The following is a 22231-nucleotide window of genomic DNA, read 5'->3' as shown; positions in this document are numbered from 1 at the left end:
GGAGCGCTCTAAGTCATTAAGGCATCTCCCCAGCCTCTCGATTTCTTTTTCAGTTCCTTTAAGACAGGCTGTAACCCAAATGGGCCACAGAGTTTTTCTGCCTCCATCCTGAGGATTTTGCTATTTCTAGGATGTGTCAGCCTGCCTGGCTCCCAGACCTTTCTAGGGAAAGACCTTTCTCATTCAAGTTAGAGCTCAGATTGAGGAATGCTGGGAGTATTCTCTGCTCTACAACTTTGCAGAAAAATAATATATAAAAAATAATTTAACCATCAGTCCCTTTTTACATAAAATTACAATTGGAATCTGGTGGGGGTGGAGTCAGTGCATGGCATTTGTTATATTCAACATAGTTTCCTCGTGATCATAAAACTTCCTCCTTCTCACCTGGCAGAATACACCCTAGATTTTAATGCTTCATTAAATAAAAAATAATAATCTACAATCTTAAAACTATGTACTCTCCCACAGATTTACTATGATATAGCTCATTTGCATTTAACTTGAGCCTACCACTCTGCTATCCAGAGGTAAGCTGCATGCTGTATCTACCATGTCAAGTGTTCTAAGAAGGTTCTGGCTCCACTTACAGCCCTCATATGTTGAGTTACTGTGATGATATGTGCGTGACACAGCTAGGCAGAGGAGCCAAGTTGCTTGGAAACAATCAAAGATGAATTCAATGTGTTTTTAGAAACCCATTCAGCAATCCCTAGCTCTGACTGACGTCTCCCTCTGAATTGGAAGAAAAGCATCTTAGATGCAGAAAAGAATTTTTTGGGGGACAGAGCTTTAGCTGAACATCAATTACAGCTGGAAATAACTAGATGGCTATTGAGCTGGACCTTAAAGAATGAATGGAATTTCAATAGTCAGAGCATGGCCAACATGGAGCATTTCAGAAGATGTAAATTTTAATTCTATCCATTGATTTGATTCCATTCATCATACATGTGAGGATGTGCCTCTATCAATCCATGCTGACGAGGGTTATTCTGAGGTAACAGGATAATAAATTTTAGTGGTTTATAAAAGAAATGTTTCTAAGTATTAATGTTCATACGCACTTCTTTGATTTGTCTTTGGTCCTCTTTTTTTCCCTTTCTTTGCTCCAGTTCTGAGCCTTGTTATTCACTCAGGACTCAATGCACATCTATGGACAGAGGAGTCTTTGGGACTCATTAGTTTCTGTCCCTAGAGTGTCTTAGGTTTTGGTTTTTGTTTTGTTGGACTCACGAACCATTTCTTCTCATATGCATGTTGGCCAGGACAAATCCAGAGAAGAGTGTGATAAATCGGTTGGTTGAAATGATGAGCAAAAAGTTATCCCACATTCCAGTTGCACATCTTACATAGCAATTTTGTAAATCATTACTTTCAGGGAATAAATACTTTGTTGCTAATAAGTAGCCTGGGTCTGTGAAATCACATCTTTGACTCCTAACAACTAGTGAGGAATGTGGCCATAGTTTTTCTTCACCACAACAGAGAAATCAAATTTAAAGCACACTCACACATACATACATCACAGTTACACGAAAACAAACTATTTCTTTTAAGTGATTGCTTTTTAGAATGTAATAGATATGCTTAGCTTACCTGAAGTACACCTGTCATCTGAAATAAAACAAAATAAAAAATAAAAACGCTTGTGCTAAATCAGCCTGTGGATAATCATTTAATCATATTCTCATCCAAATCTTGATAGTGAATTTTGTGGTTGTGTTTGATCTCTACAATCAGGATATTTCAAGTTAATAACATGGCCATGACCCTTCAATTAGTAAGAGTCCTCCAGGGCAATAGCTAAGCTTCAGACACTGGGGCTCAGGAGTAGGAGTGCTTGCTGTTTTGAACCCCAGTCAGTTCCAGCCCCCTAGTCAGTAAGCTCACACCACCTGTCACTTGAGGCTCCAACAGCCTCTTCTTGCTCTGCACACAACAGTCACACTTGTGAACATAGTAGACACAGATAAGGCACGAACACACACTGAGTAAAGATAAATAAATCCTTTTACAAGACTTAGTGGAGAAAAGAAAGTGTACCTCAGTGGTGCAGTTTGTTATGTTGGGGACTCACCCTAATCTTTTGCTGCCATTTCCAACACTAGGTTTCTAAAGGTGCATGAATCTAAAAGAATATGCATGCAGATGGGTAAGTGTGTAAACAGTTACACCGAGAAGCCCAGATGCTTGACAGAATGTCCCTTTCAGCTTTATTTATAGACAGAAGAGATAATAAAATAAAAAAAAATTGCGGGCCACTGAAATGTCAGCATGAGAAGAGATAAAAATGAACTGGGAATTTTTTATTTTGTGAAGGAAAATAATTCTAAATTTATTATTTATTTAAACTCTCTCGGCATCTTGTTCTTCTTATTATAAGATGATAATGCACCGCTAATTGCTCTAATTTCTTTGCAACTCATTGTGATATCTGTATGTGAAAATATTATGTCTCTTCATAAATATATTGTGGCTGGAGGATGCAGAAATAGGTGGTTCAGTAAAATGCTAACTAAGAATGAGGATTGAGCCCTAACAAAGAAGATGGTGAACAATCCAAGAAGACACTTGACCTCCGGTGTCACATACATGTGCATACATGTATGTATCCATGTTGTGGTTTGCCCTGGAGTTATTTGTATTTTGATGCTAATTCCACTGCCCCAAGGACGGCTGCCTAGTCACATACTCAGGACTCAGGTGGCTTCACCAGAACCTTCTCCCAATTTAATTTGTAAAATACAGATGAGGGCAGGTATAAGATAGAGGGAGGCCTGTCATTGGACGAGAAGGAAGGATGGGCGGGAGAAAAGTTTGAAGGAAGAGGAGGAGATGGGAATGGAAGAGGAGGAGAGAGAAGCCGCAGAAATGACAACATGGAGGCTAATGTTAAGATTCCATGCTGTAACACGTCATCCTGAGTGAGCTAACCCACTCACAGAAAGACACACATGGTATGCACTCACTGATAAGTGGCTATTAGCCCAAATGCTTGAATTACCCTAGATGCCTAGAACAAACGAAACTCAAGACGGATGATCAAAATGTGAATGCTTCACTCCTTCTTTAAATGAGGAAAAAGAATACCCTTGGCAGGGAAGGGAGAGGCAAAGATTAAAACAGACACAGAAGGAACACCCATTCAGAGCCTGCCCCACATGTGGCCCATACATATACAGCCACCCAATTAGACAAGATGGATGAAGCAAAGAAGTGCAGACCAACAGGAGCCGGATGTAGATCGCTCCTGAGAGACACAGCCAGAATACAGCAAATATAGAGGCGAATGCCAGCAGCAAACCACTGAACTGAGAATAGGTCCCCCGTTGAAGGAATCAGAGAAAGAACTGGAAGAGCTTGAAGGTGCTCGAGACCCCATATGTACAACAATGTCAAGTAACCAGAGCTTCCAGGGACTAAGCCACTACCTAAAGACTATACATGGACTGACCCTGGACTCTGACCCCATAGGTAGCAATGAATATCCTAGTAAGAGCACCAGTGGAAGGGGAAGCCCTGGGTCCTGCTAAGACTGAACCCCCAGTGAACTAGACTGTGGGGGGAGGGCGGCAATGGGGGGAGGGTTGGGAGGGGAACACCCATAAGGAAGGGGAGGGGGGAGGGGGATGTTTGCCCGTAAACTGGGAAAGGGAATAACACTCAAAATGTATATAAGAAATACTCAAGTTAATAAAAAAAAAGAAAAAAAAAGAAAAAAAAAGATCCCACGCTGTACTTTTAAAGGTTGTTAAGAATGTTCTTAAGGGATGGATGTGTACAGGGCTTTGTATGCTTAGGTGGTCAATTATATCTTATCAATTAGATCAAAGGTTATTGTGTTGTGTGTTCTTTCATGTAGCGATTTAAATGTAAGAAAGTGTGTGGCAGCTAGAGACACTGGGCCTCCACAAAATTGGGATGTGTGTTTCTGGCATGGAAACTTGCCTTGGGAACTAGATAGGTAGAGAGATTACTGCAAGGTTCAGAGAGAGGCCTTCGGCAGTGTGATATGGGATGGAGCAAGTGGGTGAGAGGCTTTGCTGACTGAGATGACAATATCTACCAGATATCTTGGGTCACTGCGGTGCTGGACAGAGCGGGTAAAAAGACTGTTTTATTTTTTATATTTTTACAACAACATATCTAGGTGAATGTATACACATGCATACACCACAAAAAATTATAACATGTTAGAGATATTGTCCAGGTTCAAGATTCAAAAAAGTAGATATCCAACTGCCTGCCTTTTATAAAATTATTATACCCTTATATTTGATGTCTTTGAAGTACATTAGAATTGCCCAGATGAATGAGAAAATATCAACATTTCTGATGGCTTTTGCTCACAATCTCAAAGGTCAGCTCTCACACAGCACATTTGGACTTAGGTGTTAGGAAGCATCCTGCCTACACCCTATATCCTGATCAGTCTCCTTTTTTCCTCCCTATTCCACTGTCCACCTCTCTAACTCCCCACCTTCCCTTGTAGTTCTTCATGATCCTTGTCTATAACTAGGTCAGATATTTCAGTGCAATTATTATCATTTAGTAGTTAAGATTATGCATTCGCAATGGTAGAGAAGTTATGAAATTGAGAAATCTAATTCTTCCCATATCCCTCTGAGATAATTTGTAACATCCTGCAAAGGAGAAAATTGAAAGAATCCTGTAGTCTGACCGGGCCAAAAATAATGTACGTCTAAGGAGATGGAAATGCTAATTAGCGTGATTTGATATCTGTATTTCACATGTATATTAACTTATCACATTGTGTCCTATAAACATACCCATCTGAAAATTATGTTGATTAAGTTGACTTTCTTCTATAAATTGTTACGTATATGACAACAGGAAAAATCTTTTCTAAAGGATTATAGGCAACAAAAAGTAACTATCAATAAGAAGAATATAAATAAATATCACATTGCAAAGCTAAGGATTAGGTCGCAGGGTAACATCTACTGTAAACTCTCTCCATGGTACATTGCTCTGCCTTCTACATTCCCATCTCCCTCCCCCTGAGCTCCTCCTTAGGACATGTAGGTTCTCTCTCTGGGGTCAAAATTGAACTCTTCCTTGTGATGAGTTGGCTCTCTCTCCCCTCATTGCTCTTCCTCATTGTTTTATACTCTGCTTCCATAGAACCTTAAGATTTTTAACTTTTAGAGGGAACAAGCCTTTACCTTACCATGCCCATAACTAAAACCCAAAGCTTTGCTGCCAGCCCTTCCCCAGCCCTGCTGATAGTAACACCCTCTTTCCAGATGCCCTGACTACATGTGTGGGTCTTCCTTTGCTGCTGCCTTCTTCCACATGGCGCATCCAGCCTGCCTACGCCCACCCAGTCCACCTACAAACTTGAATTGCCTTCCAGATAAGCACAGAATGGAACCCTCAGCATCTGTACTGCTGGAGAATTGCACAGTGAGGCTAACCCAAACAGATAAATAAATATGTATTAACCTGCCTGTTCAACCCCAAAGCACCACCAAGCCAGCTAAATCAGAAGGATTTTGTCATGATATGATCAGGACTCTGAGCTCATCACAGTTTTCTAAATAATCTATAATTTAAGTCATCATCCCTAAATTTAGATGAGTATCTTTTGAGGGGCCCTGCTGGACATCCTTGCAATTTTACATCATCTGAGTGTACTGGGCAGAGAGATGTCTGTCTATCATTCCACATCATCAGGACAGCAGTAGCCAAGAAGAGTAACACTTTGACCTTGAATTGCAATTATAAATTTCTAGAGTTAAGTGCTTTGGTCTTTGGTATTCCGTCACAGCCTTTGTTTTTCTTAAATGATTGCACTGCCCTTAGTCTTTAGTCCTTATCTCTAATTTCTTTAAGGCCGCATTTGATCAACATTTGATGTTATTAATGGCTAACATTGCCATTGCTATTGTTATTGTTATCCTTGAAGAGCACACTGAGATTCAAGTAGGTTGTCTCAGCCCACATTGCCTCATGCCCACCAATGCAGCCAGAGTTCTACACGTCATTGGCCCTACCATTAGACTAAGCCATTCCCAGGCACTAAGGGGTGGAGGGGTAACAGGATAATTTTAATATTATCTGCTTGTTTACAATGAGTCCAGAAAGTCCCTAGTGCTTTTGTTACTTGGTTCACATTAATTTCGTGAAGACACTACTTTTTTCCCTAATGACCTTGAACTTCGGTCGGTCGCTGCTGCCCTTACTAAGGGGTTGCCGGATGGGGCATGCCTGCTAGGTTTCTAGGAGGTCACTGATCATTCACCTAGATTTAAGAATGGTGACAGGATCTACTTGGTATATCTCAGTAGTGGCTTGATGAGAGTCATTACTGAAAGCCACATTGGACTAATCTCTCCAAGCTTCAGAGAAGGGATCTACAGACTAAGTGGCCAAACAAATAACTTTTCCTCACAGGTCTGGGAGCCAGATGTCCAAGGTCAAGGGCAGGCAGGGCTGATTTCTAGTGAGGCTTCTCTTCTGTTTTGCAAACAGTCTCTTTTTTTCTCTATGTGCTTACATGATTTCTTCTCTCTGCAAGTACAGGGAGCTGGTCTTTCCTCCCCTTCTTGGGGGTACCTGTCTTAATGAATTAAAGTCTGGCTGCGGCAACTCTGTTTAACTTTAATTTATGTCTTTAAAGGTCCTGTTCCCAAATAAAGCAATATTGGGGTTAGCTTTTTAATACACGCATGAGGGCAGGTCCCAATTTACTCTTTGTCACCCACTATAGACTTTCATTTGACTTCTATAAGTGAAAAATTACTTATTCCAGTTTTAAATGTCTAAATAACAGATAATGTGTATTCAAAATTACATTCTGAACATCAGCAAATTTAACAGCTACAAAACTAAACTGTGCATGAATTTATTATTCATTAAGACAAATTACTTAGCTGCTCACTGCTTGGTGATTTTTTGCATATATGCTGGCTAATATGCCAACCTAATATCTCCAGGGCACAAATGGAAATATACCTCAATGTATAAACTTCAAGTATTTGATCTTAATTGAGTACACCTTTTGAGTGAATTCATATTTTATGTTGTTCCTCTGTATTAAAAGCAGCAGCCAAAAAAATTTCTACTTCTAGTATCAGTTAGGTATCACTGCAAATCATTTATTAAATGTTGCATCCTCAGTTTAAAATCTAACTGGGTAACTAAACATTAAAAGCGAAGGGGAAAATCTATATTGGTCTAATTTGAATTATATGTTCTTCTCAACAAGTAGAATTGCTGTTGACTGCCTAAAGCACTATTGTCACAGTCATGAAGAATCGTAAAACATTACAATTGGCACAGTGAGAATGGAAAGAAGCCCCATCAAAAAGTTAAAAAAAAAAGAAGCCAAATGCAAAACAGAGCAACCTCCCTCTCCCTCCTCTGCCTAAAAGAATAGAGCCATGCAGAGCACAGTGGCTTTATTACCCGAGAACATGAGCTACATAACAATTGCCAGAAACCTCATTTATCATAGGTAATATTTCACTTGACTTTATTCCAATGAAGCTTGCCTGCTTATTAAACATGTGTCATAGAAAAAGAAGACTAAGAAGAGGATGAGGAGGAAGAGGAAGAAGAAGAAGAAGAAGAAGAAGAAGAAGAAGAAGAAGAAGAAGAAGAAGAAGAAGAAGAAGAAGAGGAGGAGGAGGAGGAGGAGGAGGAGGAGGAGGAGGAAGAGGAAGAGGAAGAGGAAGAAGAAGAAGAAGAAGAGGAAGAAGAAGAAGAAGAAAAAGAAGAAGAAGAAGAAGAGGAAGAGGAAGAGGAAGAGGAAGAAGAAGAGGAAGAGGAAGAAGAACAAGAAGAACAAGAATAAGAACAAGAAGAACAAGAACAAGAAGAACAAGAGGAAGAGGAAGAAGAAGAAAGAGGAGGATGAGGGGAGGAGGGGAGGAGGAGTAGGAAGAAGAGGAAGAGGAAGAAGAGGAAGAAAATGGCCCTTGGTACCAAGCCCTCTAGTTTCATTAACTGAATACTTAATTCAAAACTAAGAATTCTGATTATTTTTGCTTTTTGAATATTTATTTTTGGAAGTTCTAGAAGCTAGAGTCACACAAGTCCCAAGCTGGGCTTTGTGCGATGAGTTAGGCTTGAATGTCAGTCAAGCTCCTGCATCTAGAACCTCTGTGCAAAGTGTGTTTACTTATTTTTCAGAAGGTTGTCCTCAGTATCCAGAGCACCTATGGCTTTCTGTTTCTCCCAGGAGATGATAGTAGGAAAGCTGGAAGCAGGTTCTAATACCTTTTGGACATGCTGATAAGCATATATATTTCCTTAAAGTTACAATGTTTGTTTCATATATAATATACAGATAAACTAGTCTTGATTTTCTTCATGAAGAAGATAATGATTAGATGGCTTAAGGGCTTACCATAAAAGCACAAAAATACACATGATAGACTAGATGCACTTATTGACACATATAAGTATATATTCTGTCCTAGAGTAGCATGTCAATCTATGGCAAGGGTGTCTCAGGCTTAGGACCATTAGCATTTGGGATAGATCTTTTAAGACCATCCTGTGCATTTTGTAAGAAAATACTTAATCGTGTCACTGACCTTTATTTAGTAGGTGACAGTAGCAGTCCCTGGGGTATGACACTCAAAAGCAATCTCTATTTACTTTACATCCTGATCCCAGATCTCCTCCCAGACATTCTCCTCCCATCCCCTTCTCTTCCCTTCTTCCTCAAAGATTGTAAGGCTTCCCATAGATATCAACCCTCCTTGGCACATGAAGTTGTAGTAGGACAGGGCGCATGTTCATCTATAGAGGCTGGACAAGGCCATCCAGTAGGGGAAAGGGATCCAAAGACAACAGAGTGAGAGACAGCCCCTTCTCCTGCTGTTAGAGATCCCACATGATGACCAAGCTGTGCATCTGTACATATGTGTGTGTGTGATAGGGGAGGGGGTAGGTCCCTCCCGTGCATGCTCTCTGTTTAATGGTTCAGTCTTTGCGAGCCCCTATGTGCCCAGGTTAGTTGATTCTGTAGGTTTTCTTATGGTGTCCTTGACCTCTCTGGCTCCTCTCAGGGATAGCCCAACACATTGTGGGTGGTACCATCAATGGCCTGGTGGTCCTGGGTTCTATAAGAAAGCAGTTAGAACAATCCAGGGGGAGCAAGTCAGTAAGCAACACCCCTCCATGGCCTCTACACCAGCTCCTGCTCTGGGTTCTTGCCCTCTTCGAGTTCCTGTCCTGACTCTTTTTCATGATAAACAGTAATATGAAAGCATAAGCCAAATAAACTCCCCCCCTCCAAAAAACAAACAAACAAACAAACAAAAAAAACAAGTTCTAGGCATTGTGAAATGTTCCATAGAAACAAGAATCTACCTACCTACTCTCAACCCCACCCCCAAACTCCTACTGTCCAGTTTCCTCAGTTTGAGAAACTCTTAGCACTTGGTCTAAGCTCCACCCCCACAGTTACTGGCAACAGCCAGGTATGCCTGACACTATAAAAGGGGCAGCTTGCCCCCTCCTCTCTCTCTTGTCCTCTCTTGTTCTCTTGCTCTTGCTTTTTTGCTCTCTTGCTCTTCCCCTCTTCCCCTTTTTCCCTACCCTCCCCATACCCCTCCCCCCTTCCCTCCAAGTGTTCCTGTTCATGACTGGCCTCCATTCCTCCCCTCTTCTATTCTTTTCTTTCTCCCTCTCCCTCTCCCTCTTCCTGGTCTTGTCCTCTCATTAAACCTTTCCATGTAGAACCGTGTTGGCCTGGTGTGATTTGTCTGGACACAGGCCAAGATTTCTACTCCAACTAAAACAACATTTGAAGGGACAGTAAAAAAGCAAACTAAAATAAGCCATCCCTGACCCCCCAGGCTGCAGAATAATTGTGCAGCACTTTGGAAAACAAGGGAGCAAATTCTTGGTGGGCAGGAACACATTCCCAAGACTCCTCTGATGCCTCTTCCCTGACTCCTGTCTCCCTAGGAGACAGCCTTAAAATGTCCAATCAATGTTAATTAGGACTCCCATTGACCAGACTAACAGCAATCAAATAAACCATTTGAAAAACAAAGAGACTGTGGACAGAGCTAGAATGGCATCTCAAAGCAATCTCCTGATTCTAAGGTTGGAGCTGATTATAGAGGACCAGTTAAATCCCAAGTAGACTACATCACAGCCATCTTCTAATCCCTACAGCGCTGTATTTATTTTAAATTTTAATAATTTGCTGAAATATGCTTCCTTCACCATGCTAAGAGTTCCGATGGAAGGTTTTTGTTTTTTGTTTATTTGGTTTTTAATTATTTTCATGTCATCTACATCTACCCTACAGAGAAGAGGAATCATTAGATACATATTTCTTTTTTTTTCTTTTTTTTTGTTCCCCTCCCCACCCTCCCCCCATTGCCGCCCTCCCCCCACCAGTCTAGTTCACTGGGGGTTCAGTCTTAGCAGGACCCAGGGCTTCCCCTTCCACTGGTGCTCTTACTAGGATATTCATTGCTACCTATGAGGTCAAAGTCCAGGGTCAGTCCATGTATAGTCTTTAGGTAGTGGCTTAGTCCCTGGAAGCTCTGGTTGCTTGGCATTGTTGTACATATGGGGTCTCGAGCCCCTTCAAGCTCTTCCAGTTCTTTCTCTGATTCCTTCAACGGGGGTCCTATTCTCAGTTCAGTGGTTTGCTGCTGGTATTCGCCTCTGTATTTGCTGTATTCTGGCTGTGTCTCTCAGGAGCGATCTACATCCGGCTCCTGTCAGTCTGCACGTCTTTGCTTCATCCATCTTGTCTAATTGGGTGGCTGTATATGTATGGGTCACATGTGGGGCAGGCTCTGAATGGGTGTTCCTTCAGTCTCTGTTTTAATCTTTGCCTCTCTCTTCCCTGCCAAGGGTATTCTTGTTCCCCTTTTAAAGAAGGAGTGAAGCATTCACGTTTTGATCATCCGTCTTGAGTTTCATTTGTTCTAGGCATCTAGGGTAATTCAAGCATTTGGGCTAATAGCCACTTATCAATGGGTGCATACCATGTATGTCTTTCTGTGATTGGGTTAGCTCACTCAGGATGATGTTTTCCAGTTCCAACCATTTGCCTACGAATTTCATAAAGTCGTTGTTTTTGATAGCTGAGTAATATTCCATTGTGTAGATGTACCACATTTTCTGTATCCATTCCTCTGTTGAAGGGCATCTGGGTTCTTTCCAGCTTCTGGCTATTATAAATAAGGCTGCAATGAACATAGTGGAGCACGTGTCTTTTTTATATGTTGGGGCATCTTTTGGGTATATGCCCAAGAGAGGTATAGCTGGATCCTCAGGCAGTTCAATGTCCAATTTTCTGAGGATCCTCCAGACTGATTTCCAGAATGGTTGTACCAGTTTGCAATCCCACCAACACTGGAGGAGTGTTCCTCTTTCTCCACATCCTCGCCAGCATCTGTTGTCCCCTGAGTTTTTGATCTTAGCCATTCTCACTGGTGTGAGGTGAAATCTCAGGGTTGTTTTGATTTGCATTTCCCTTATGACTAAAGATGTTGAACATTTCTTTAGGTGTTTCTCAGCCATTTGGCATTCCTCAGCTGTGAATTCTTTGTTTAGCTCTGAACCCCATTTTTTAATAGGGTTATTTGTTTCCCTGCGGTCTAACTTCTTGAGTTCTTTGTATATTTTGGATATAAGGCCTCTATCTGTTGCAGGATTGGTAAAGATCTTTTCCCAATCTGTTGGTTGCCGTTTTGTCCTAACCACAGTATCCTTTGCCTTACAGAAGCTTTGCAGTTTTATGAGATCCCATTTGTCGATTCTTGATCTTAGAGCGTAAGCCATTGGTGTTTTGTTTAGGAAATTTTTTCCAGTGCCAATGTGTTCCAGATGCTTCCCTAGTTTTTCTTCTATTAGTTTGAGTGTGTCTGGTTTGATGTGGAGGTCCTTAATCCACTTGGACTTAAGCTTTGTACAGGGTGATAAGGATGGATCGATCTGCATTCTTCTACATGTTGCCCTCCAGTTGAACCAGCACCATTTGCTGAAAATGCTATCTTTTTTCCATTGGATGGTTTTGGCTCCTTTGTCAAAAATCAAGTGACCATAGGTGTGTGGGTTCATTTCTGGGTCTTCAATTCTATTCCATTGGTCTATCTGTCTGTCTCTGTACCAATACCATGCAGTTTTTATCACTATTGCTCTGTAATACTGCTTGAGTTCAGGGATAGTGATTCCCCCTGAAGTCCTTTTATTGTTGAGGATAGCTTTAGCTATCCTGGGTTTTTTGTTACTCCAGATGAATTTGCAAATTGTTCTGTCTAACTCTTTGAAGAATTGGATTGGTATTTTGATGGGGATTGCATTGAATCTGTAGATTGCTTTTGGTAAAATGGCCATTTTTACTATATTAATCCTGCCAATCCATGAGCATGGGAGATCTTTCCATCTTCTGAGGTCTTCTTCAATTTCCTTCTTCAATGTCTTGAAGTTCTTATTGTACAGATCTTTTACTTGCTTTGTTAAAGTCACACCGAGGTACTTTATATTATTTGGGTCTATTATGAAGGGTGTCGTTTCCCTAATTTCTTTCTCGGCTTGTTTCTCTTTTGTATAGAGGAAGGCAACTGATTTATTTGAGTTAATTTTATACCCAGCCACTTTGCTGAAGTTGTTTATCAGCTTTAGTAGTTCTCTGGTGGAACTTTTGGGATCACTTAAATATACTATCATATCATCTGCAAATAGTGGTATTTTGACTTCTTCTTTTCCGATCTGTATCCCCTTGACCTCCTTTTGTTGTCTGATTGCTCTGGCTAGAACTTCAAGAACTATATTGAATAAGTAGGGAGAGAGTGGGCAGCCTTGTCTAGTCCCTGATTTTAGTGGGATTGCTTCAAGTTTCTCTCCATTTAGTTTAATGTTAGCAACTGGTTTGCTGTATATGGCTTTTACTATGTTCAGGTATGGGCCTTGAATTCCTATTCTTTCCAGGATTTTATCATGAAGGGGTGTTGAATTTTGTCAAATGCTTTCTCAGCGTCTAATGAAATGATCATGTGGTTTTGTTCTTTCAGTTTGTTTATATAGTGGATCACGTTGATGGTTTTCCGTATATTAAACCATCCCTGCATGCCTGGGATGAAGCCTACTTGGTCATGGTGGATGATTGTTTTGATGTGGTCTTGGATTCGGTTTGCCAGAATTTTGTTGAGTATTTTTGCGTCGATATTCATAAGGGAAATTGGTCTGAAGTTCTCTTTCTTTGTTGTGTCTTTGTGTGGTTTAGGTATAAGAGTAATTGTGGCTTCGTAGAAGGTATTAGGTTGTGATCCATCTGTTTCAATTTTGTGGAATAGTTTGGATAATATTGGTATGAGGTCTTCTATGAAGGTTTGATAGAATTCTGCACTAAACCCGTCTGGACCTAGGCTCTTTTTGGTTGGGAGACCTTTAATGACTGCTTCTATTTCCTTAGGAGTTATGGGGTTGTTTAACTGGTTTATCTGTTCCTGATTTAACTTCGGTACCTGGTATCTGTCTAGGAAATTGTCCATTTCCTGAAGATTTTCAAGTTTTGTTGAATATAGGTTTTTATAGTAAGATCTGATGATTTTTTGAATTTCATCTGAATCTGTTGTTATGTCTCCCTTTTCCTTTCTGATTTTGTTAATTTGGACGCACTCTCTGTGTCCTCTTGTTAGTCTGGCTAAGGGTTTATCTATCTTGTTGATTTTGTCAAAGAACCAACTTTTGGTTCTGTTGATTCTTTCTATGGTCCTTTTTGTTTCTACTTGGTTGATTTCCGCTCTGAGTTTGATTATTTCCTGCCTTCTACTCCTCCTGGGTGTATTTGCTTCTTTTTGTTCTAGAGCTTTTAGGTGTGCTGTCAAGCTGCTGACATATGCTCTTTCCTGTTTCTTTCTGCAGGCACTCAGCGCTATAAGTTTTCCTCTTAGCACAGCTTTCATTGTGTCCCATAAGTTTGCGTATGTTGTACCTTCATTTTCATTAAATTCTAAAAAGTTTTTAATTTTTTTCTTTATTTCTTCCTTGACCAGGTTATCATTGAGTAGAGCATTGTTCAATTTCCAAGTATATGTGGGCATTCTTCCTTGATTGTTATTGAAGACCAGTTTTAGGCCGTGGTGGTCCGATAGCACGCATGGGATTATTTCTATCTTTCTGTACCTGTTGAGGCCCGTTTTTTGACCAATTATATGGTCAATTTTGGAGAAAGTACCATGAGGAGCTGAGAAGAAGGTATATCCTTTTGCTTTAGGATAGAATGTTCTATAAATATCCGTTAAGTCCATTTGGCTCATGACTTCTCTTAGTCTGTCTACATCTCTGTTCAATTTCTGTTTCCATGATCTGTCCATTGATGAGAGTGGGGTGTTGAAATCTCCCACTATTATTGTGTGAGGTGCAATGTGTGTTTTGAGCTTTAGTAAGGTTTCTTTTACATATGTAGGTGCCCTTGTATTTGGGGCATAGATATTTAGGATTGAGAGTTCATCTTGGTGGATTTTTCCTTTGATGAATATGAAGTGTCCTTCCTTATCTTTTTTGATGACTTTTAGTTGAAAATTGATTTTATTTGATATTAGAATGGCTACTCCAGCTTGCTTCTTCTGACCATTTGCTTGGAAAATTGTTTTCCAGCCTTTCACTCTGAGGTAGTGTCTGTCTTTGTCTCTGAGGTGTGTTTCCTGTAGGCAGCAGAATGCAGGGTCCTCGTTGCGTATCCAGTTTGTTAATCTATGTCTTTTTATTGGGGAGTTGAGGCCATTGATGTTGAGAGATATTAAGGAATAGTGATTATTGCTTCCCGTTATATTCATATTTGGATGTGAGGTTATGTTTGTGTGCTTTCATTCTCTTTGTTTTGTTGCCAAGACGATTAGTTTCTTGCTTCTTCTAGGGTATAGCTTGCCTCCTTTTGTTGGGCTTTACCATTTATTATCCTTTGTAGTGCTGGATTTGTAGAAAGATATTGTGTAAATTTGGTTTTGTCATGGGATATCTTGGTTTCTCCATCTATGTTAATTGAGAGTTTTGCAGGATACAGTAACCTGGGCTGGCATTTGTGTTCTCTTAGGGTCAGTATGACATCAGTCCAGGATCTTCTGGCCTTCATAGTTTCTGGCGAGAAGTCTGGTGTGATTCTGATAGGTCTGCCCTTATATGTTACTTGACCTTTTTCCCTTACTGCTTTTAATATTCTTTCTTTATTTTGTGCGTTTGGTGTTTTGACTATTATGTGACGGGAGGTGTTTCTTTTCTGGTCCAATCTATTTGGAGTTCTGTAGGCTTCTTGTATGCCTATGGGTATCTCTTTTTTTTAGGTTAGGGAAGTTTTCTTCTATGATTTTGTTGAAGATATTTACTGGTCCTTTGAGCTGGGAGTCTTCACTCTCTTCTATACCTATTATCCTTAGGTTTGATCTTCTCATTGAGTCCTGGATTTCCTGTATGTTTTGGACCAGTAGCTTTTTCCGCTTTACATTATCTTTGACAGTTGAGTCAATGATTTCTATGGAATCTTCTGCTCCTGAGATTCTCTCTTCCATCTCTTGTATTCTGTTGGTGAAGCTTGTATCTACAGCTCCTTGTCTCTTCTTTTGGTTTTCTATATCCAGGGTTGTTTCCATGTGTTCTTTCTTGATTGCTTCTATTTCCATTTTTAATTCCTTCAACTATTTGATTGTGTTTTCCTGGAATTCTTTCAGGGATTTTTGCGATTCTTTCAGGGTGTGATTCCTCTCTGTAGGCTTCTACTTGTTTATTAATGTTTTCCTGTGTTTCCCTAAGGGAGTTCTTCACGTCTTTCTTGAAGTCCTCCAGCATCATGATCAAATATGATTTTGAAACTAGATCTTGCTTTTCTGGTGTGTTTGGATATTCCATGTTTGTTTTGGCGGGAGAATTGGGCTCCGATGATGGCATGCAGTCTTGGTTTCTGTTGCTTGGGTTCCTGCGCTTGCCTCTCGCCATCAGGCAAGTTACTTTGTTCTGCTATTTCTGACAGTGGCTAGACTGTCCTATAAGCCTGTGTGTCAGGAGTGCTGTAGACCTGTTTTCCTCTCTTTCAGTCAGTTATGGGGACAGAGTGTTCTGCTTTCGGGTGTGTAGTTTTTCCTCTCTACAGGTCTTCAGCTGTTCCTGTGGGCCTGTGTCTTGAGTTCACCAGGCAGCTTTCTTGCAGCAGAAAAGTTGGTCTTACCTGTGGTCCCGAGGCTCAAGTTCGCTCATGGGGTGCTGCCCACGGGCTCTCTGCAGCGGCAGCAACCAGGAAGATATGCGCCGCCCCTTCCGGGAGCTTCAGTGCACCAGGGTTCCAGATGGCCTTTGGTGTTTTCCTCTGGCGTCCGAGATGTGTGTGCAGAGAGCAGTCTCTTCTGTTTTCCCAGGCTTGTCTGCCTCTCTGAAGGTTTAGCTCTCCCTCCCACGGGATTTGGGTGCAGAGAACTGTTTATCCGGTCTGTTTCCTTCATGTTCCGGCGGTGTCTCAGGCAGGGGTCCTGCCGCTCCTGGGCCCTCCCCCATGGGAGCCCAGAGGCCTTATACAGTTTCCTCTTGGGCCAGGGATGTGGGCAGGGGTGGGCAGTGTTGGTGGTCTCTTCAGCTCTGCAGCCTCAGGAGTGCCTACCTGACCAGGTGGTGAGGTCTCTTTCCCACGGGGTCTGGGAGCAGAGACTAGATACATATTTCTTAATAAATATTGTATATTATGATATGGTTGATGTGTATGAAGTAGTTCTGTATCCAAATGTGTTGCTCTAGAACCTGAAAATATATGGAGGAGCTGGTGTTAGTTTTCCTCATTAAGAGGGCGATGGCTAAGTGGTTAAGGGCTTGCCATAGAAGCACAAGTGAGAAGACCAGAGTTCAGATCCCCAGGACCTGAGTACATGCTGGTTAAGCTGAAAGACCCATAATTCCATCCTGGGAAAGGGGAGTCAGGGGATCCCCAGGACCTTGCTTGATTAAGTAAGGGACCCTCTTTCTTATTGTCTAAAGGTGGGAACACTGCAGAAGGCAGTTCTTGCTAAGAATCTCAGTGTACCCATGTTCATGTGCACCCATGTGCACCCACATACATTCCCACACATACACACACAGAGAGACACACATACAAACACACATAGCACACATACAAACACAGATGGAAATCACATACAGGCAAACACATACTTACACACCCAACCACCACGCACACACACACACACACACACACACACACACTATACATGCTAATACACACACTACACACAAACACACCCAACACACATGTACCCACACACATGCAAACACCCCAACACAGACATATACCACACCACAAATACAAACACACATAGCACACGCTCACACACACACACCCCACACACAAGTTTCTTTAACTTCTGATTTAAGCAGATTATCAGCGAAGATTATGACTAGTCTGAAATGTATAAAGTTAAATACAAATTTGATTGTAACTTCTGTAGAATAAAATCACTGAATACGATAGTGGTTCTCTGCCAGGAGCAATTCCTGGATAAGGGGCAGGCGCACAGACTGTTTTCCAGGTCAAGACAGCTGCCAGGAGCTGTGCTTCTGTTTCTGTTTGGCTTCGGTGGGTGAGGGCATGTCTTAGCATTCTTTCTTTCTTTCTGTTTAAAATGTCGATGCCAACATTTCTTCTGCTCATGGGATGGCAGAAATGTGCACCATCCACAAAATACTTCTAAGATTTGAGTCAGTTCTTTGTGGTTGTGGAAGAAGAAAAGAAGAAGGAAACCGACTGATATTTTGTATTTATGAAATGCCCTGTAAACAGAAAAGTATCTCTTCCAGAAACGAAGCTGATGGAATCCTCCAGTGTTCTGGAACAGTGGTTTACTTTTTTTTTCTCCTTTCTCTTTTTGACAACTTTGCAGAGATTACGACATTTTAAAAACCACTATTTGGATTTTCTTTTCAGAGACACCACTTAACGGAAAGTACAGTAGAGAAACCCTATTGAATCGGATAATTCTCATGTTTTTGAGTTTAAGGTGTCCTTGAGGCAATTATCTCCACTCTGAAGCACCGCTCGCTCTTCTCAGTTACACGGTGTGAATGTCCTATCATACAAGCTTGTCAGCTCCTGGCCACGCCTGTTCTGGGCTCTCACCTGGGGACGGTCTTCTGAGCAGCACCCAGTGTGAACCTAGTCCTCCAGAGCTGGAAAGAGAACAAGTGTGTCATGTTCTTTGTTCTAAGAACTGGCCATGTGTCTGCCTGGAAATCATACAGCAGAGCCAAGAAGATGCACGCTGCAAATCTCCTGCCACATTACCCGGAAATGTACAATTACTTACTCTTCTCCCTGTGACTGAATGCTACAGTATGCAACTTAAAGGGGGACTGAATTTAGCTCTTGGGTTCAGGTTTCTCTGACATCATGGCGGCAGATGAGCACGAGCACGGTGAAACAGAACAGTTCACTGTGCTCTCTCCATCAATCAGTGAAAAGGCGAAACAGGGAGGGACCAAGGCAGGCTATGACCTCCAAGCGCTCAGTCTCACTAACCTACTTCCTCCAGGAAGACCCAAACTCTTCCTTTGCACCCCCTCCCAACAGAAGCCATTGTCCTGCGGATCTGCAGAGGGCTGGATGTGCTCCAAAAGTTCAGATTCCCTAATTTCCCAAAGCCTGAGAACTAAGTTAAGTACACACATTTGTGGGACATTTTATATTTCAGGGACAAATACAGAGTGCAAGTCTGTTTGCCAACTTGCTTGTAAAATGTCCTTAATCTGATTGGATTCCCTCGGAATGACGTAAAACTTGACTATGTCATTATGTTGTTTTCCTGTCCCCCCAGCAACCTGCTATCTATCCATTTGGATAGTGTCTTCATGGCTGGGATTCTCCTGGTGCTGCTGGCAGTATCTTGAACCAGGTTGGCTGCTAGGCATAAATTAATCTGTCATCCATGACCCATCCATCCCCCGGAGTAATCTGGGACAATTGCTTGCCTGCTTGGTTGAAATTTAGAAACAGTTTTTAGTAATATAACCTGTGGGTGAGCTTCGTATTTATTTTTGCTGCTTGTTAGGCGAATGCAAGAGTTTGAAACATAGGGAAGTAGAATAAAGGTCCCTGTCTATTAAAACAGCAGAACTAAGTCTTCTATCTAGTGTGGAAGTAGGGCTTGCAGTTGCAGCCTCCCGGTCGTGAGCCCCTCGGGATTCCAGCTTCGAATAAAGTCTCTGCTGTCTGTGCGGTAACGCTTCAAGTTCCTTTAATTTGTAGCCATCACTTAATTAGAAGAAAGCTTTAGACTAATATATGCAGAAAGTTAACATATTGACATGATTTCACACCACAAGGAAGAAACAACTAAAACCAGATTTGTTCCCCCCCCCACCCCCTGAAGATTTGATTCAGGAGAGAACGGTGAGGACAAGAGAGGCTTGTTCTCAATTTGCTTCTGTAAATAGTTTGTGACAATTCATTTATCTGTGCGACGGAATTGAGTGATTCGGGACTAAAATTAGAACCAATGTGGCATGTGCTTCACAGTTCCTGAGGCGGCTTCTCACCCCTTCCAAAGTACTTTGGAAGGTACACAAAGGAAGAAAATTCTCCAAGAAAGTAGGAAAACAACACCAGCTTTGTATCGGCAGCCAGAATTTCGGGGAAAATTCTAATAAGCACAAAAACCCAGGGAGAGGAACAAAAGAACCTACGAAGACATTCTCACTCCCAAAGTTTGCTGCTTGGAGTGGCAAACTTATTTTCTGAGGAGGCAGACTGGAACTTCCTGTGCCCCAGGCAGTCGAGCTCTTGGCCCAGTGCTAAGCTGTCCCTCTGAGCTATGCTGGTGCAATGCACCTTATGTATTATCTACTCTCTTCTTTCATTAGCAAGTCTCTGTTAAACTATTTCGGGAACTTCTTGGTAAATGGTATGAAGCATCTAGACCCAGGGAAACTTAGAATTAATGACTCAGAAATATGGGAGAAACACCTCAAAAACCATTTGGATTTGCATGTTCTTAGCTTTTCTATGTGCTATATATAATCCATCCTATCCTAAATATACTCCAAGTCTGTTTCCATCTACCTCCACCATTACCCAGTCTTCACATAATTAAATTAGAAGCATATGAAATGTGTCTTTCTGAGAAATAATAATAATAAAAAAACACATACACACTTGACCTCTATCCTTACTTTGAAGCCTGAAACATAAGTGGAAAACCAGAGTTAAACACCAACCTTGTCAGTATGTCCTTAAAGGCTGAAATCAGAAACCTGTAAGATTTTATTCACCTTCAACTTGACAGTGAGGAGGAAAAGCAAAAATACACTCTATGTTTTGTCCTTGGACAGACCCCCCGAAATGGGGATATCCCATCCTTTTAGAAACAGAAACGGTGAAGACATGATATGGTATGATTGGAACATGATTCTGCAGTGGGGAGAAGGTTCTGGAAAGAACTTGACAGAAATTCTGAAACTATAGCAAATTTCCTCATAGCTATTAAAGACAAATTATGAGTTCCATGATTTAGCTATAAGAAAATTTAGCTGTAAGAAAAGACTGTGTTGAAAGGGAATGGAGCGGGTGAAGGGTGGGGTACCAGTCACTAACTCGATGTAGTGTCAGGAACAGTAAAGAACAGAACTGATGTTGTGGAAAATTGAAACATTAATATGGACTATAATTTTGAGCTTTCCCAGAATGCAGAATAGAGTGATAAATATTAAAAAGAAGTCAGGAATGAAGGTAAATGGGGAATTTAGAGGAAAAGCTGACATGAATCGAATGGAGACGAGACAGAGCAGAGGCAAGGCAATCATCAACTTTAACCGACAAGAACTTTCTTGGGTTAAAGACCTATGCGTTTCAGACTCAATGGATGAATGGAAGCAGGTTTCTGTGAGGACCTGTGAGGACGATATGCAGATAGGAAAACAAATGCCCCAAAAGCAGGCCACACGGTGGGAAGCTAAGTCTTCTTAGGAAGCGCACACGCTACAGTGAGCGACTCCACACGCTGGAAACAGGTAATACTTGGAAGAAGAGGAAAACGTACCCACAGTTTTTATACTAACCCAAATCCTCCTTCATGAAAGAAGACAACAAAGGACCTTTGAGTAGGACATTTTTAAAATCTCATCAACAGAAAAGAGACACCCTGTACTGCGCTGGGATCTTGGACATTTGGAGCCTCCATCTTCCTTTCTCCGGGATCTTCCTCTGACTCTACATACTAAGTCATTGAGAATTCCGAGTATCTATCTACAAGCAGGGCATTATATTAGTAGGGTCCATACCTTAATTTTTATAAATCCCTGCTAAGTTTTACTTTAGAAACATAAAACTTACTCCTGGTAGAGGAGTAGTGCATTTCAAGTTGGTAGTTTCTGAGGTTTCTCACGGCTGGTCCTAATTGCAAAGAAACGGGAAGATATAAAAATGCAGAAGGCAAAAGTCTGTGAATCAAATAGATTCTGGGTGTCTATACACTGCTTTCACATCTACATTTAAGGTCACTTAAAGGTTTGAGGTGTGGAGCCCACAGTACCAAAGAATTCTGGGTAGATCAGAGCAGTTATGGCTGCAATGGGCTTAAGGAGGAGCACAGTAAGGTTTGTTAATGGAATCCCTGCGTGGTCTGTGTAGGAATGGGAAGCACATTAATAATAAAAGCCGCGCTTTAAAAACTGACCTTGTAGTCGAAGGATATGCACTTGTATCATTACCAATTAATGTGTTAGGTAACATTGCTTGTACTTGGAAAGCAGCAAGGAGGAGGATCTAAGTGATGTTCACACATCTTAATTAGTGTCATTAATAGTTCTTTTACCATCTCTCTGGAAAGCTACAGCACTGCACCATAAGCATCTTGTTATGAGTCAAACCAGCAAGCGAGATTTGAAGCCAAGTCCTTAAAGGCGGCTTTAAGTTATGGTGCCTACATGACTGGAATGTTCCTAGGTTGAAGTAATTGTCCACAGAACCAGACATGAAGGTAGTGAGTCCGGGCAGCATGGTCAGAGTTCCTGTGACATTAGATTGGGGAAACAAGGACAGCAGTGAACAAGCCAAATTCTTCTTTTAAAGCCTGGTTGTTTTAACACAGTAAAAAATTTAATCTATGAATTCAATATCTGTTATTAGATAAAGGAATGAACATTGAAGCAGTTTCTTAATGAGGATAAAAAGAGACCCTCACTGGAAATCATACGTTTGAATTACTGGCAATGCCTGCTTATGGGTTGATGTGTCTGTCGAGTTGGTCTAATTTAG

The sequence above is a fragment of the Rattus norvegicus genome, chromosome 1 (assembly GCF_036323735.1).
Source record: "Rattus norvegicus strain BN/NHsdMcwi chromosome 1, GRCr8, whole genome shotgun sequence".
NCBI classification, from domain to species: domain Eukaryota; kingdom Metazoa; phylum Chordata; class Mammalia; order Rodentia; family Muridae; genus Rattus; species Rattus norvegicus.
This window is presented reverse-complemented; position numbering follows the sequence as displayed.